We start from the raw sequence: 13,195 nt of genomic DNA on the forward strand, positions 1-13,195 counted from the left end.
CATCTATACAGGGAAATGAATGATAAGAGTATTATACATCTCATCAGAAATTTCAAAATTGAAATAAGGTGAAAAAAGCATTTTGAATTCTAAAGGAAATGACTTACAAAGTAAAATCATAGAAAAAGCTTAATTATCAAATAAAAATAAAATTAAATGAAGATACATTTATATTTTGAAGGACTACTCTGGGTTTAATCTAAAGAAAATGATAGTGAAAAGCAAAAGAGATGTATAGGCAGGAGATGGGACAAATGGACACCAGTCCATGATTGCATCTTGACAGCACACCAAGAAAGTAATGAGTCCAAATTACATGAGGTATCAGTGGACTGCAGAGTGAGTGCTATCATGGAGAACGAAATCTGTGAGAAATTGCAATAACGACATAAATTATTTTTTATTAAATTTATTGGGATGACATTGGTTAATAAAATTATATAGGTTTCAAGTATACAATTCTATGATACATCATTGTGAATTTACCACCCAAGTCAAATAATCTTTCATTTCCATATATTTGTCCATCTTTACTCTTTATTACCCCCTTCACTCTTTCCCTCTGGTAACCACCATGCTATTACCCATGTCTATGTGTTTTTGTTTGTTTGTCTTGTTTTTTCATTTATTGCTTCCAGTTTTATATTCCACATATGAGTGAAATCCTATGGTTCCTGTCTTTTTTTCTGTTTGATTTCCCTTAGCATGATATTCTCAAGATCCATCCATGTTGTCACAAATGGCAGTATTGTATCTTTTCTTATGACTGAGTAGTAAGAGCTGGAAGTAAATGTACCATATCTTCTCTTTTCAATCATCTAGAGAAGACACTCCGGTTATTTCCTTGTCTTGGTGACATATTTTTTTACTACTTCTTGCATTCATTTTCATTACAATACCGCATTGTGTGCCCTTCCTCCATGAGAAAGCTACCCTGCCCATCATTTTTCTCTGGGTTCAGCTGTGAAAGTAGTTTTGGTCAGTGGAATATAGGTAGAAGTGACAAAAGCAGAGGCTTAAAAAAGGTCATATCAAGTTTGCTCCCTTCAAGAACTGTAAGTCAATTATAAAACTTATTATGTATGAATACTTGGTGTTTCAGAAGGAGAAGTAAAAGAAGAGAGAGGAGAAGAAATCAAAAGAAATATTTGTAGTAATAATAACCAAAAAGTCCCCAAATTAATAATATTCACCATATTGTAGACCAAGAAAGTTTGAAGGAAGTCCAAGAGAATTATTAAAACAAACACATAAACAAAACACCATGGCATTTCATATTCAAACTGCAGAAAACCAAAAGCACAGAAAATCCTATATAATTAAAAGATAATATGCAAATCAACCAAACAGCGGAAAAAGCGGTCACTATGATGCGCATTGACCACCAGGAGGCAGGTGCTCAATGCAGGAGCTGCCCCCTGGTGGTCAGTGCACTCCCACAGGGGGAGCGCTGCTTAGCCACAAGCCAGGCTCGCTGCTCCTTAGCGCTGCCTCAGAGGTGGGAGAGGCTCCCGCCATCACCGCTGCGCTGCCATGGCTTGTGGGCTCATGGCTGGGAATACAATGGCAGTGGTGGGAGCCTCTCCCACTCCTGTGGCAGCGCTAAGGACCCCTTGGGGGATGTTTGACTGCCAGCTTAGGTTCGCTCTCCAGGGGGAGCAGGCCTAAGCCATCAGGCGGACATCCCCCGAGGGTTCCTGGGCTGCATGAGGGCTCAGGCCAGGCTGAGAGATGCCCTCCCCACCAAGTGCACGAATGTCATGCACTGGGCCTCTAGTATTTGATAATAAAAAAAGAAATGTCTTACTTAAAGGCCATAGGACAAGAATTACAGTGGAAATGACACAAATAAGATTGTGAGGTCAAATATTTAGTATTGAAAGACTTCTAAAATTCTATGTCCAGCAAAATTATCCTTATACAAAAGGAGAAATAATGACTTTCTAAAGAACCAAAAAGAGAATTTAATCCTTACAAACCTGTCCTGCATGAAATGATAAATTTCTTCATGAGAAAGAAAATGATATAGAAGAGAAACACAAATCTGTATAAAGGGAGAGCATCTGAGAAGGAATAAATAAAGTTAAGATAAAACCTTTTTTAAAGTAATCTAAAATATCTTCTGTTTAAAATAATAATAGTAACAATATATAGACTAATTATATATTATGGATAAATTAAAAGAATGGCAACAATGGGAGGGGGGAATTGGAACTGTTCTAATGTAAGATACTTGTATTAAACAGAAAGCAGTATGGTGTTATTTGAAGGTGGGTTTTGATTAATTAAAAATATATATTGGGAACACTGACCAAACACTAAAACATTTAAAGGAAGTATAATTGATATGCTAAGAAAGTGGATACAATGAAATCAAATTATTTCATGAAAAAGTAAAAGCAACTTTGTTTAGTTTATTGCTCTACCCCTATAATCTATAAATCCTGGCTCATAGAATAGAACAGCATATATGTGTAACATTAATAAATTATATGAGTGACAAAATAATATAAAGTTTGGTGAACTCTGAAAATTACAATATATTGTCAGATTTTTAGAAAGATTAAAATGACTAAAATTTATTAAAATAAATAGCAGTGTTGACTGTTTCAAAAGAACTTGTTTTTCTTTATAAAGAAATTAATGTAAGTACCCCCCACACACATATACAAAAAAAACCCATCCAGAGTTATTTGCTTAAATCAAGAAAAACAAAAATTGTTTTCCATCCATACTTATTTAAACATATCAATATTTGTAGAGAAAACAACTGTGTCTCTATTTTCAAACATTTATCAAAGTTTTAAAAATCAATATTACAGTTTTTACTAATGAAACTACAGTTTTTGTAATTGTCGGCCAATATTTCACACTTGTATACTTCTTAAATTTTGTCAAAGCACTTAATTATCAACAGGAAACTGTTTTCCTGTGACAGCATCATTTAAATGTCATTCACTTACATGTCTAACGTTATTCTTACAAGATCAAATGAATTTTCATAGCCAGGGTGACATAATTAAATTGTTTTTGTTAAACTCACTTTACAAAATATAAATCTCTAAAATAGTTCTGTAAATAATTTCAAAGCAATAGAAGAGTGGTTCATCCTATCTAATAAAAGAGTAATATGCAAATTGAGCATCACTCCAATACACAAGATGGCTGCCCCCATGTGGTCAAAGATGGTTGTCCCATGTGGCCACAAGCTGACTGCCACAAGATAGCCAGCAGGGGAGGGCAGTTGGGAGGAACCAGGTCTGCAACGGAGGGCAGTTGTGGGCGATCAGGATAGCAGGGGAGGGCAGTTGGGACAGACCAGGCCTGCAACGGAGGGCAGTTGGGGGTGATCAAGCCTGCAGGGAAAGGCAGTTGGGGGTGACCAGGCCTGCAGGTGAGGGCAGTTGGGGGGACCAGGTCTGTAGGGGAGGGCAGTTAGGTGTGACCAGGCCTGCAGGGGAGGGCAGTTAGGGGCAATCAGACTGGCAGGGGAGCAGCTAGGCATCAATCAGGCTGGCAGGGGAGTGGTTAGGGCAGGGGTGGGCAAACTTTTTGACTCGAGGGCCACAATGGGTTCTTAAACTGGACTGGAGGGCCGGAACAAAAGCATGGATGGAGTGTTTGTGTGAACTAATATAAATTCAAAGTAAAGGAGCGGAGGGGAGAGCAAGAGAACCCTCTGCTCTTTCCGCTCCGCGGGATGGATAGAACAGCCGAACGGGCCAGATCTGGCCCAGGGGTCGTAGTTTGCCCACAGCTGGGTTAGGGGGTGATCAGGCTGGCAGGCAGAAGCGGTTAGGGGCAATCAGGAAGGCAGGCAGGCGAGCAGTTGGGAGCCAGCAGTCCTGGATTGTGAGAGGGATGTCCAACTGCCATTTAGGCCCAATACTACCGGTAGGATCGGGCCTAAATGGGCAGTCAGACATCCCTCGAGGGGTCCCAGATTGGAGAGGGTGCAGGCTAGGCTAAGGGACACACCCCCCATGCATGAATTTCGTGCACCTGGCCTCTAGTTATAAATATTTTCCATGTTAAATAGCTTATCATCTACTTAATAAAATATTTATTAGTCTTCAAAACAGTAGTTGTTCTGTGTTCAAAAGTTATAATTAGACTTTCTTTTGTCATTTTTCTTTAAATCTTTTTTTCCTCTCTCCCATTATCTGAAAAACACATTACATATCCATTTTTCAAGACAGAAACAAGTCTTATTCTTCTCCTTAAACTCTAGCCATGTTGTTTCCATTGGTAAAATACATAATACATTGTGCTGTTGAATTCCATAAAAATCCAACAGCCACAGTGTGTAGAGACTCCTGTGATGTGGCCTCTGCTCTCTCCCTAGACTTATGTGTTACCTCAGTGGTCGGTAAACTGCAGCTGGCGAGCCACATGCGGCTCTTTGGCCCCTTGAGTGTGGCTCTTTTACAAAATACCACGGCCTGGGCGAGTCTATTTTGAAGAAGTGGCGTTAGAAGAAGTTTAAGTTTAAAAAATTTGGCTCTCAAAAGAAATTTCAATCGTTGTACTGTTGATATTTGGCTCTGTTGACTAATGAGTTTGCCGACCACTGACCTAGGACAGTGGTCGGCAAACTCATTAGTCAACAAAGCGGCAAACCGCAGCTCGCGAGCCGCAGTTTGCCTACCACTGTGTTACCTATTACTAATTCATGCCCTGTTTTTAAACATTTGTGTGGCATTTGTCCTCTCCAGTGTTTGATCTGTCCAACCATCCCATTAGGAATAAGGCCGTTTTTCTTCCCAAGATGTTGTCTCTGCCTACTCTAAGTCTTTGGTTGTACTGCAGCTTCAAAACAACCTGCCCTGCTTCCTAACATTTGGGATAGGCAAACTAACCAAGCCGTTAACCTTCTTCTTTGTCTGTTGGTTAATGGGCATGAGGATCCCAATATGGACAAGTGGCAGTCTCAAATACCTGTTTAAAGATAATTTTATTTTTTCCTTAACATTTTTGTGTTCTTTAGAGTAATCCTCCTTCCACTGGGAAATAACATCTGTGAAAGAGCAGCCAAATTGCAAATAGGAAGAAAACCCTAGGTATTGCTAGGGGTATTCGTAAGAAAATTCATTCTAATTTTACCCCTTGACTCTCACATGCCTGAATGTAGGCAATGGAAGAAATATGCTGGTCACTGATTCAAAGTATATGGCGCAACTTGGAATATATTATCTTAACACTACAAGGCATTGTCTAATGCCATCCACAGCTTCTTCAGGCTGGTGATAGTTAAAACCAAGTAGTTAAGATCAGAGGTTAATAACAGAAAATTCCATTATTCTTCCTTTGCTATAAAGCAGACTCCCTAGAAAGCGGCAAGGCTGCCAGAATACTATTGCACTGAATAAAGTTTCCTGTATGTCTATAGGTAATGTGTTCCACAAATTTACTAAATAATTTTAGAAAGATGAACATTACAAAAATCAACAATAAAATGTTCTTATAGGAAAATGCTGGTAACGTAGACTACATATTGGCAGGCTTACTTAGTTGCAAAATGTGACCCATAGGAGGTGGTATACACACTAAGCAAATTATAAAATTTGCCAATTTATATTGAAAGAAACTAGTCAGATAAGATTGTTGTTTCTTCTCTTATCTAAAATTATCTGAATTTAGTCAGAGATAAAGAACTGTAATGATCATGACAGAATTAATTCATGGATAATGTAGCAATTAGGTTTTTTATAATTCAAGAGCTGAGAAGTAAATATTAGTTTGATGAGTAGGCACAAAGATACACTAACAAGTCCTCATGAAGCATAATTCAGATGGGTGAATCGAAGCTTTTACAGGGGACGCTGAGATCCAAGTTATGTCCCTGACAGTTTCTGGACAGGTCTATAAAGACTCTTGCCACAACCAAGCTTCTAGAGGCATTGTTGTTAATATAAGATCAGCCATCAAGATGTAGAGATTAAGGATGAGCCCCGAAAAATGAAATTCATCTGAAGCCCAACAGGCAATTCTGTGCCCATTACCATATCTGACTTCAAATGAGAAACCGTGGCCACTTCATTTCCATAATTTAAAATTATATGCAAGGGCCCAGCCAACATGGCTCAGTGATTGAGTACTAACCTATGAACCAGGAAGTCACGGTTGAATCTCAGTTGGGGTATATGCCCTGGTTGTGGGCTTGATCCCCAGTGTGGGCCATGAGGGAGGCAGCCAACTAATGATTCTCTCTCATCATTGATGTTTCTATCTCTCTCTCCCTTTCTCTTCCTCTCTGAAGTCAATAATAAAACAATAAAATAAAATAAAATAAAATAAAATAAAATAAAATAAAATAAAATAAAATAAAATAAAATAAAATAATAGCAAGGTCTTCTTTTGGCCTAATCTATATACAGTGAAAGAGACACTGGGAAATATAGTTCCAAGTTTAAGCTAATTAGCAATGAATGGGTTGCTGGACTTAGTAAATAAAAGTATCAACCACCTAGTTAAAGTTGAATATTTTATAAATGATTATTTTAATTTAACTACATCCAATATTTATGGGACTAGTATATTCTACTTCATTCTACTCTATTTAATATTTTTAGTGTAAGCATGCTTCTTGCAATATTTGAGACAAACTTATACTAAAAGTAATGTTCATTATTTGAAATTGAAATTTAACTGGGTTTTCTATACTTTACATCAATGCTAACATCATCACTATTTAGAACAAATTACCTGGAGAAGATGTATCTACTGGGATAGACAGATTGAAGTAAGACTAGGTAGGATCTCAAAGCCATATTGCAGTCTATAGTCAAGATTCTTACATGTATATGTTCTCATTTGACTTTTATAGCAACTTCCTAATTTTTTAAGAAAATAATTAGAAGGCATTTAGACTGGGCTAGAAAAATCTTTTAATATTTGGATATAATAAGCCCTGTATCTGTCATAGGAACACAATTTGAAAATTGGTGCTAGTATTTGCAATGAAGAATTACAATAAAAATTTGTGCAAAGTAAGTACATAACATCTACTTTAAGTTTTTTATATGGAAAAATTATGAAATAGCATACACAACATTTTTATACTTTTTTATTTATGGCATCTTACTAAAAATATAGGCTAAATGCAATTAAATTTATGCTTCAAAATAATACATTTTGTAATCTCTCTGTAGTTCTACCTTCAAACATCTAATTGTTCTAGAAAATCAGATTTTCATCTTAGAACCACTAGAGGCAGTCTCTTCATGTACATGGCTGGTGCCATACATTTTAGCCATAGCAGAAGTAACTTTTCTTCAACCCCCTTACCTCTGAAGGCATTCCACTGACATCCTTTTGTTCTGTTGAAACAGGATTGACAATGCATGCATTATTTGAAACTAATAGCTCAAACCTGCCATCATAGAAGAAGAAATAGTCGATGCCCTTTGAATATTTTGCCCTAAATGTCCATCACCATAGATAATTAATTGAGTTGCACTGTTACTATATTCAGTTCTTGGACTTTCTGCAGAAACTGACAGACAAAGGTTCTAATCAATGCCAATCAAAATGGTGATTTTGTGGTATGAACCTTTTGAGGACTAAAACGTATTTAAATACAAATTTATACTCTATCAGATTAAAAAATATCTAGCAGATGGCTCATTGAATTGAATATCCAGTTGACCCAGACGTGGGCCTTATGCCAAAGAGAAAATTTTTCAAATTTATTAGCAGTTGAGACAAATTCACCCCTTTTTATTTTCAATATTTTTTTACCATGCTATATAAATAGTTATTTTGAAGGAATTTGCTTTGCAAACTTATCTCCTGTTACATAAATAATATTGAATTGCTTATTGAGACTGATTCTGTATCAGAATCATTGAAACTAAGTGGGGCCACTTGAAATGTTGATGCCACCTACGTTCAATGGAGTTTAAGAGAACAGTTTATCTGAACTTACATGAGTTTATAGACCTGGAAACATGAACACACTCACATCATACATTTCTATTTTAAAAAACATGCATTGTTTATTTCAATCACAGGTAAATTATTTTGAAATACGCATAACAGTCTTGAGTCAAGTTTTAAAAATAAACTTTAAACAAAAAAAAAAGCACCAAACAAACCAAATGAATATGTGGTAGGAAAAATAAAGTTGTCAAAGGACTCTCACTACAGACATAGGTATCTTAAGCACAAAAACAATCATTTCAAGGCTGTTTAAACAATGGGTAAATTCTTAGGCAAGTGGAAATGACTCCATGCCTTTGGGTTATCCTCTTACTAATTTGCACATGAGCCAGTCTATGATTCACAGCCACCAAGCCAATACTGAGATATTCAGAATTGGTCCCCAACTTTCTATTACCATGTCACAGATTATAAAATATGGATAGCCAAGTGACTATTTCTTCAGGATGGCAAAAACTAAAATGTAACTATTGTTTTCCCAGTTTCACAGAAAGTAACTTCAGGCTATTAACTTGCCCAAATCCCATATTTGGAAAGAGGCAAATGCAGGATTCAAATCTTGAATTTTTTTTACAAAGACTTTGCTTCTTGCACTGTTTGTGCTACTTTAGAGACAATGGGTGTTTTATTTAAACAAGTTGTAGAAGAATAATTGCTTTTCTCCCACCATTCATATTACCCCAACATAAGAAATTAGTTTTCTGGAAAACTCCATAAGCTTGATTTGCTTTTATTTTTTCAAATCTATTTCATTTTAAAAAGTGTAAATTCAGCTATTTTTTTCAGCAGTAACTAAAGTGTGTATGTATAGATCAAAAGACAAGGAAGCAGGAGGATATCGGGAAGAAAATAGACCTTTAACTTTTAAAAAAGCTTCTTTTTTTTCACACCTTTTAGGCTTTAATTACTTTCGTGATGCTCAGACTCAATGATTGAAGATGGTCTAATATTATTTTTTTAAAGAATTGGAAGAGGAGACTTCTCACTTAACCTTCAATATAAGTCAGTATAATCTCATAACAATTATTTTCCTTTACCTTCTGCTGAGAAACTCTAAAATTGAACATAGATCCTCAATATTTATATATTAGAAAATTTTAAGAGAACTCTGTCTATGTTTCCCTCCCACTCACTCCTTGTTCTCTTTGTGTTCCACTTACTGACTGTAGAATTTGAAAGCTTTTTTCACCAAAATTATTACTCTCAGTGGTGGGGATGTTATTTCTTTCCTTGGCTTAAACACATAGCTCAATAAGCCAGTCAGAGAAAGATAAATACCACATGATCTCACTCATTTGTGGAATATAATGAACAACATAAACTGATGAACAAAAACAGATCCAGAGACAGAGAAGCATGGATCAGACCATCAAACCTCAGAGGGTGGGGGTAAGGGGGAGAGACAAACCAAAGGACTTGTATGCATGCATATAAGCCTACCAAATGGACACAGACACCATGGGGGTGAGGTCATGAGTGGGGGAGTGGGGAGCAATGGGGGGATAAGGACACATGTGTAATACCTTAATCAATAAGGAAAAAAAAAAACTTAAAAAAACACACAGCTCAATCAAAACACTCCAAAAATTATGGTGTCCTAACTTCATGCTTACTTCATTGTATTTTTGTTTGTTTATTTGTTTGTTTTATGCTTCTGTTGGTGTTTATATTATTCATTCCAAAAGTGAAGACATTCCTTGTGTTTTAATCTGCTATATTCCACGAAGCAGTGTCATTTAAATGCCATTTCCTTTTGTTGTTGATTATATTTCCTTTTAAATGACTTTTTTTACGATGAGGTTCACATACTGAAGTGATTTTGTTTTGCTTTGTTGATAATTTGCAAGAAAAACCCTATGAAACATTGATGTTCACTGGGTAAATCTAGTGACTATAAGTAGCTCACTCTCATTTCTGTAGTTTTATTATGCAGCAATTACTATATCCTTTTATGGAGTTTGGCAATATTTGTTTTAAAATGAAAAATCCAAACTTATAAACAGATTTATACAGTCCTGTGGTAATATTTAAATCAATGTGATCTATATGTGGTGCTTTTAATTTCAAAAAATGATCCAAAATACTTCCCATGGACCATGAACCCAGCCAGAGCTGACAACTAAAAATGAATTACTCTTCAGCTACTTCTAAAATGGCTGAGTTTATCATTTTTTAACTCCATGACCCAGTTTACATACATCATTGAAATGTAACCTCAGGCCATGCAGTCAAGATTTTACCTTTTGATAACTGTTTGTTAACATTTCACTCTGCCTAGTACTTTCAGTCACATTGGAGTTAACACGTGTTTAGCTCAGACTTGCCTCATTTGTTAACTGTGCATTCGTCAGTTTGGATTAAAATCTGTTTAAGGAAATTAACTATAGGGTAGACCTTATGAGGACAAAGATGTGGACAAATATGTAGGGAATATTTCGGGTCATTCCATTCATTCTATAGAATTTTCTTTGTAAAATTTGTGATTTCAACTTATTTTAAATATTTTTTGTTAAATGTCATATGTTACTGTTTTTCAACAACAGCATAGTAATTCTGTTTATTATTGCCCTGAAACATAAGATGTAAAAACTAAAAAAAATTTAAAATCTTAAACATTTTGAAAGTGTTTTCTTTGAATATTCATAACTAATTTCTATCGGCAACTCTCTAGAAACATTTCTGGGGTGGGGGGGAGCTATCTGTCAAAGATTCACACTAAAAATATTTCCTAATTAAGTGTAATCAATAATCGTTAGTCCTCCCTGGAACAAAATGTATTATTAAATACCATATGATTCCAGAAAGTGTGATTCTAATTATTCTGTAGCACCACATTTTTACATGGCTGAATAATATTATTTCACTTCTGATTTATGACTTGCTTCCTGACCATGTATGACTGCTATTAGTAATAGTTAAGTTAGTGTTGCATATTGGAAAGTAAATGGTAATTGGAACCAGATAAGTCTATGATAATTCTAGCTCTGGTAAGGTCTGGTTGAGTCGATTTCAATCAAATTTTGTAATTTTTGAATTACCTATATGCAAGGATTATTTCAAAGATTAAATAATAGAGTTTTTAAGGTTCATACAACCAGTATAGTACATATTTAGAACTCAATTTTTTAAATCGCACCACACTCTCCTTATTTTCCTCTAATTGTTATTATTCCACTTCCCCTAAAAATGTTTTTATATTTTCCAGTTCTTGAATTATATTCTTTCCAATGTCCATGACTTTTTCTGAGAGCTTGCTATCCTACTCTCACTGCATAGAATCTATTGATCTATGCCATAGATCAATCTTTGTAATTGAGGTGGTTATGGTAAGCATGTTGGCCTAAACATGGCTCGATAAACAAAGTAAAGATATAACATTAAATCAGATATCTTTCATGGAGGGTATGAGATGGAATTGTGCTCTAAGAAATCTCAAGTATTTGAGATCATCTCTCCAGAAACTAGTTTTCTGTTCCAAAAAAATAGCTACTGTTTATTTCCTCCATAACTTGTACATTTACTGTTTCATTTGACAATCATCACTATTTCTGCAATTCTGACCCCTGAGGTGAGGAGCTAGGTATTATTTTCTTTAAGTGTTTTAAGTCACTCCTTTTCCAAACTGTCAAAAAACTTGATATTAACTTCAAGACTCAAGTAGACTCATTAATTTGTCTACCAACCCCAAAGTAAGCTTTCTCTTAGCATGCATAAATAACCTCTCTATAGGTATTTTCAAAATAATTTTACACTCCACAGAAGAGGTTTAGAATACCCTTAAATAATAACCATTAGGATTATTTAAGTATTGATGTTCCTTAGCAAAACATGAAGCATCCACTAACTTCTTCTAATTGGTAAGTAAGATAATCAGTGAACAAATATGTATAGTAAAAAACTAAAATGAGAATGCATGGGTGCTCTGTTTTCTAATTATATTGCAATGGTAATTTATGGCAATCTAAGTTATAAAATTCTGAACATGTGTATTATAAGGTTATAAGTAGTTTCAAAATGCAAGTGAAATATAAAATAACCGGAACCTTCTTAAATTAGAAAATGTACTTGAAATTGTACATTTTCAAGTTTGGGGAGTAAAAACATTGTAAAATATGTTTATGAAAACAGTATTAAGTAAACCAAAATCTTTTTAAAAAATATATTTTATTGATTTTAGAGAGGAAGGGAGAGAGAGATAGAAACATCAATGATGAGAATCATTGATTGGCTGCCTCCTGCACGCCCCCTACTGGGGATCGAGCCCGCAACTCAGGCATGTGCCCATGACCAGAATCCAACCTGGGATCCCTCAGTCTGCAGGCTGACGCTCTATCCATTGAGCCAAACCAGCTAGGGCAGTAAACCAAAATCTTGTCTTCAATTCTTTAGAATAGTCTAAAATTATGGCAATGCACAACTTTGCGTGTTTTTTTGGCAATTCGTATCCTAATCATCTTGTGAACTATACTTGGAGAGAATTAGACTATAAAAACTGCCATTTTCCCCACCATAAATCCAAATTAGTTTCAGAGCAGGTGATGAACAGACATAAAGAGAAAAGTCCTTCTCCATCAGCAAATGTCTCTAGACACTCAAACATAATGAGAAATCATGTAAGTACAGCAATTAAGTCAACTGAGTGATTTTAATGTTTAATGATTGGTTTTATTTCTAACTGAAACCAACAAAGAGTTATTACCACGGTATATGCTCCTGGATGACTTTTGACAGCAAGATTGTAGAGTATTGTTTTTTGACAAAATCTGTAGAACATATGAAATATTTGTTAGATACAAAAACAAAAGATAATTTCGTTGGTACTTTATATAGGATAAAACATCTCCTTTCCCTGACAACTTAATAAGATAATCAACATCATTGTAAGCATCATTGTCATTGTCATCATCATCATCATTGTCCTTATTCCATTATCCCATTAAGAAATTTTGATCCAGAAAGTCACATAGTTGTATATAGTCAGATATTTTAACTTTCTTTTCATTATGGAAAATGTTTATCTCTACCTCTCTAAAATGTATGTTTATGGGAAAGTATGTTTTTTCATTGAGAGTGACAAAGGGGGTCCTAAACTTGAGTGTTGTTTTTAATGCTGTCCTCTCCCTGGCTTCTTGATTAATCTCCCTAGTTTTGTCTGAAGCCAAAGTTCATGTTTATATCTTCATTACTTATTTTATAGGATCATTTAACTCTTCCAGTGTTGGCCATTGTATGATACCCAGTGACTCTCAAATTT

Source organism: Plecotus auritus, assembly GCF_963455305.1.
Source record: "Plecotus auritus genome assembly, chromosome: 7".
Taxonomy (NCBI): Eukaryota; Metazoa; Chordata; class Mammalia; order Chiroptera; family Vespertilionidae; genus Plecotus; species Plecotus auritus.